The sequence below is a fragment of the Lucilia cuprina genome, chromosome 3, assembly GCF_022045245.1.
Source record: "Lucilia cuprina isolate Lc7/37 chromosome 3, ASM2204524v1, whole genome shotgun sequence".
Taxonomy (NCBI): Eukaryota; Metazoa; Arthropoda; class Insecta; order Diptera; family Calliphoridae; genus Lucilia; species Lucilia cuprina.
Genome location: NC_060951.1, coordinates 27,447,081 through 27,453,080, shown reverse-complemented (window position 1 = coordinate 27,453,080; position 6,000 = coordinate 27,447,081). Strand labels below are relative to the sequence as shown.

Sequence of the window (6,000 nt, the reverse complement as noted above, 5' to 3'; positions counted from 1 at the left end):
CTATAGTCTAGTCTATAGTCTAGTCTATAGTCTAGTCTATAGTCTAGTCTATAGTCTAGTCTATAGTCTAGTCAATAGTCTAGTCTATATTCTAGTCTATAGTCTAGTTAATGGATCAGTCTATTGGCGAATTTATGGTCTAGTCGGTGGACCAGCTGATCTATGGACTAGTGTATTGACTAGTCAATGAACAAATATGCTGATCTATGGACTAATTTTAGTTTTCATCTTTGGACTCTTATATATTTAGGCTGATTATATACAAGTTTTAGTAAAAGTCTAAAATAATAATCCAAAAATTTTAATCACATAAGACAAATTTTTTAAATAGCGGCATTTTTGACTAGTCTCTGGAATAGTTTGGTACTTAAAAGGTCTTTGACGAATTTATGGACTAGTCAGTAAACTAGCCTTTTGGCTGATCTAAGGATTAGTCTAGGAATCCATTAAATAGTTCTAATTTTTATACTCTTATATTGGCTGATTAACTTGCCTGTGGACTAGTCTAAGTATTAACTAATTAATGAACTAGTCAATAGGTTTTTTACTAGTTTTAGGAATATTCTAATAACTAGTCTATGAACTAGACAATAGACTAGTCTGTGGATTATTATATTGTCTGCTCTATGAACTATTCTATGCACTATATATTAGTCTATGAACTAGTCTACTAATTATCTTATAAACAAGTTTTAGGACTAGTCTATTAATTAGTCTATGGTCTAGCCTACTATTCAATAGACTTATCTAGGAATCTATATCTAAGTTTTGGTAAAATCCTAGAATGATAATCCTACAATTTTGAGGACAAAAGACACATTTTGAAGTAGTGGTCTTTTTCACTTGGAATCTGGAATTGTTTGGTACTCAATGGGCCATTCCATTGACGAATGGACTAGTCGGTAGACCAGCCTATTGGTTGATCTATGGACTAGTCTAGGAATACACTGTATAGTTCTAATCTTTGGTCTCTTATATTGGCAGATTATAGACTGGTGTATTAACTTGACCTAGTCTATTGACTAACCTATAAGGAGGTTTTTAGGAATTAATTAGAATATATACATTTCTATTGACTAATTAATGAACTAGTCAATAGTCTATGGACTAGTTTTAGAAATATTCTATTAAATAGTCTATTGATAGATTGAGACTCGCTTTAGACTAGGTTTTTGTTTAGTATATTGAGCAGTCTATTGACTAGTTTGTGGACTATGAACTAATTTATGGACTTGTCTAATGACTAATCTCTGGACACTGGATTAATCTGTAGACTAGACTATTGACTAGTTTCTGTACAAGTGTATAGACTTTTAAATGGACTATTTCACTGATTAGTATATGGAACAGTGTGTGGACTAAAGTATTGTCTAGAACAGTCAGTTAAGTACTGTTCTCTAGACTGTTATATGGACTGACTATTTGGGTACAACAGCCATTAGTTAGTAGAAATGTGTAGAGACTAGAAATAAGTCTAGATAATTTAAAATATTTGAGATAGTCTGTAAAATTTCAAGAGAATAAATAATCAAGGAGTCTAAATAATAATCTAGACCAGGAATGGAAAATGGAATTTTCAAGTTGTACAAAACCGACATTAAAAGTGTACTTTTTTGTGTAAGATTGTACTAAATCTATATTTATGCACTAAGAAACTAAAACATTTTAAACCGATTTTTTTCATTCAGTAAACTAATCAATATTTCAAGTATATTAGTCTATGTACTAATGTAATGACAAGACAATAAACTAGTATTTAGAGTTTTTATACTAGTCCAAAGACTTATTCTAGTTAAAGGTACTTAAAAACTATAAAGGTACTAAAAACTATTAAAGGTACTTAAAAACTATAACTATATATTAGTTATTAGTCAATATTTAAGACCATTTAGACAGCCTATTATCTCTCTATGGACTTGAGGATTGAGTAATATATAAACTAGACAGAATACTAGTTTATAGATTATTGTCTAGTCTAAAGAATAATCTACTACAAAGAATAAACAACCGACCGGAAAAAAGAAAAACTAAAAATTACTCTCTTTGTTAAATGTTGTCTGGTTATAATCATTCCTGGATTCACTGCAATATCCTCTTTGATATTTTAAAATTTTACAAAATGTTCAATTTTGCCAACCCTGATCTAGAACCTACATCGGCAGAGAGTAAAAAATAAGTTATTGTTATCGTTTTTATACTTGTATAAGAATACATGCTTGTGCATGAAAGCTCATTACAAAGCTCTTTGCCGATCAGGGATCTAGACACTTTGGAACAGACGAAAACAAGCTTGGGTGGTAATGATTACATTCTCAATTACATTGTTATTATAATTGCAGTTTTACCAATGACAACTGCTTGTAATTTAAGTTTGCTAATAACAATTACTTGTAAATATAAATACAAGTGTGTAATTGTAATTAACGAATTTCTAATAACTTGAAATCTATTCCTTTTAATTACATGTATATTGTAATTAAGTAGTATCTAAATAACAATTACAAGTAATTGTAATTGGTAAAATTTAATTACAGTTACAAGTAATTGTAATTGGTAAAATTCAATTACAAGTAATTGGTAATTGGTTTATAATCAATTACACATTACAAGTAATAAGAAAAACTTCAATCATAATTACATTTTGAAAATTGAAAAAGCTTCAATTACAATTAATTGCTTTTGGTTATTGCTCAATTACACAAGTAATTGAAAAAAATTCAATTACATGTAAAATAAACTTGAAAAAAATCAACTGGAATTAAAAGTTATTGTAAATGATTATTGCTTAATAACACATTACAAGTAATTGTAATTGATCATGTTATAAATTACTTTTTGCAAACATTATCCGTTCAAGATTGTTTCAGAGACAAAGAATAGACGACTTGCATAGTATAGAATATTTGGAAGACTAGTGAATAGTTTAGAGACTATAGAGACTGCAGATTAGTCGAGAGATTGTGTTCGACTATTGTTCTAAATTTTTGCAACTTAACCTGAAACTTTAGACATTTATTCTTGTGAAATCGCAAATCTTTAGCAGAAGAAATTTTTCAATTTCACCCATTGTGTAAAAATTTCATAATACTTTTTCCATACTCTTTTTGCTGCTAATGACTTTAGGCGTTTCCTTTTCTTCTTTAACATACAAATGAACATTTTGTTCGAAATCTACAAGCACATTAAAAGATATCTGTCTGTATCCTTTTGAGAAAAGTGTTGCATCGTGTGCTGTTTCAACGTCAAACGCCTAAAATGTCTCGATGTCCGTTTCTATATTTATGTTAAAGTGTCGTTCGTTCGTTGGTCTTTCTTCTCTCATTCTAAGTGTAAAAAGTTATTTGTAGGCATTTTAACAATTTGTCTTTTCTTTTTTGTGTCTTGGCCATTTTTGTTTTAAAAAAGTGCTAAAAGGCAAAATAGCTTTTGAGTATTTCTTTTTGAGATTTTTGTCTTTGCCAAACAAGTTAATTTACAAATAAAGCAAATCCTAAGTGGGCAAAAGTGAAAAAGATGAAAATGATTATGTCGAGCACTTGTAGAATAAATACAAATGGTCTTAAAATATATTTGAAAATATTTTTATGTGTTTAATGGATTAAAGGGATTTTGTGCTTTTCGGTTATAACAAATAGACATATTGCTTCATTTCCAATTTATTAGAAAAAAAATATGTATATAAAAACGACAAAAACCAAATGCTAATATTTATTTAAGCTGTCCTTCTTCTAAGCGTCAAAGCGTATGCAATACAAATACAAATAGAAGAAAAGTGATGACAATTGAAAAATTCTGCTGCCACCACATTTCATTATGATGGACTATTGTGTTCTTCAACAGTCTGTTTGAATGTCTGTCCTTCCATCGTTGCTACTAACATAATATGTGTTTGTTTGTTAGTTTAGTTTTATACACTTTTTGTATTGCTCTCACTTTGGTTTTGTTTTGTTTAGGTTTTTTTTTTTCCTTTTGTATTGCATTTTGACAATTTCTCATGGGACATCAATCATATGTAAACAACAACAGCAGCAGCAGTGGCAACAACTCAGTTTAACAATGACTACAAGGAAAACAATTCATAAAGGAACTAAACAGAACAAAAATGTACAAACATACATATGTATAAGAAAACCACAACCAAATTCATATCATATGATGAATGAAGTGAAGTACCAGTGTAAGAGTACACTACAGCGGAAATGTAGTGGCAAGCCAAACGCGACCTTAAGAATAATGGCAGTGGGGAAAAAAGATAATAAAATAAAAAATAAAAATCCATAAACTACAGAGACGACATTTTGGAAATTGTGGAAAATTTTCAATTTGCCTTTTCTTATGGTTTGGATGTCTGGCTCAGAAAACCATATAAATACATATGTGGTTAATGTATATAATATATGAATATGACTAATAATTGTTGGGTTTGTTGTTGTTTTTTTGGGGGGTTTACAAATATTTTTATTTTTTTCATTTTTGCATTATGACAGAAGTTTTGTCATAGAAATGCAGATGAAGACAGAAATTATTAGAAATGATGATAGAAAAAGCATTTTAACAAAATTTATAACAAAACTTTAATTAAAAACATTTTCATTAAAAAAGCTTTTTCATTAAAATAACATTTTAATAAATAAAAATTTAAAAATATATTTCTGTTACAAATTTTCTCTTTAGAATATTATTTTTTATCAGAACAAATCCTCTAACAAAGCTTTTATTCAAGGGTTTTAAAACAAAAAAAGTTTCATCAAACAATTTTTTTATATACATTTTTTTTAAATCTCATTAAAATTTTGTTTTAGTAAAAAGACTTTTAAAAACATTTTTATTAAACGTTTTTTAAAAAAAATATTTTAAAGAAAAGAATTTTTACAAAAAAAGTTTTTACAAACTTTTTTATCAAAAAAGCTTTTTCTTAAAAATATTAATTAAACTAGTTTTTTCTTTAAAGAAAAAATTCTTGACTAAGCTTTTTTATTACAAAGCTTTGATTAAATAAATCTTTTTACCGAACAAAAAAAAAAAACTATTTTAAAATCTTTTTTCATTACAATTTTTTAAGCTTATTTTTCGTACAAAAAATTTTTATAAAAATAAGATTTTTTCCTAAAAAGCTCTTGTCTACAAAATATATATCTTTCAATAAAAATTGCTTTTTTGTTAAGAAAAGCTTTTATTTAACAAAATATTTCAATGATTTTGCTTTTAATAAACATTTTTCATATAAAGAAATGTGTTACTTCCAACAGATAAAATCAGTTGAGATCAATTGTTGTTCTATAAAAACCAAAAGAAGGAAATTGTATTGAAAAAGCTCTTTTTAATGAAAAACGTTTTTAGGAAAAGATTCGTCTGCTTTTTTTAAAATAAAATCACTTTTTGATAAAAAAAAATAGATTTTTTTTTCATAAAAAAAGCTTTTTTATAAAAACTAAAAAAGCTATAAGCTTTTCCTATAACATGTTTTTATAAGGGAAAGTTCTTTTTCATGAAAAGTTTAGCAGGTTATAACCTTTGTTATCTAACAGAAAAAAAGTTTTTTTCATACAAAGCTATTGTCGTAACAATCTAATTTCAAGGTTAAAAGCTTTTTCCATAAACAGAATAAGTTTCTTATAAAATTATTTTTCGGAAAGTATAGCTTTCTCCACTATTGTTTTTTGTTGTAATAAAAAAAACTGTTTTTAGAAAAATATTTATTTTTAGCTTAGAGCTTTTTTTAATAAATTACTTTTATAATGAAAATGATCTTTTCTTTGAAATGCCTAGAAGAAACGCATAAAAAGCTTTTTTCATTACAATGCATAAGAACAAAAGAAAAAATCTGTTTTCAGAAAAACATTTATTCTTAGCAAAAATCCCTTCAACATTTAAAATTAGAAAGCTTTTTTTGTAAAAAAAAGTTTTTCACGAAAAGCTTTAATTGATAAAACATAATTTTAAAAACTGCTTTCAGTAAACTTAATATTTTTTTTTTTTTTTTGCAAAAAATCCTTTTAA

The 6,000-nt window shown here is 26.8% G+C and overlaps 1 protein-coding gene across 1 annotated transcript in view; it reads right to left on the bottom strand.

Annotated features, from left to right (window-relative positions):
- The window catches only part of LOC111679453 (small conductance calcium-activated potassium channel protein), a 319,785-nt gene that overhangs the window by 18,135 nt on the left and 295,650 nt on the right, over positions 1-6,000 (bottom strand). The window lies entirely within an intron of this gene.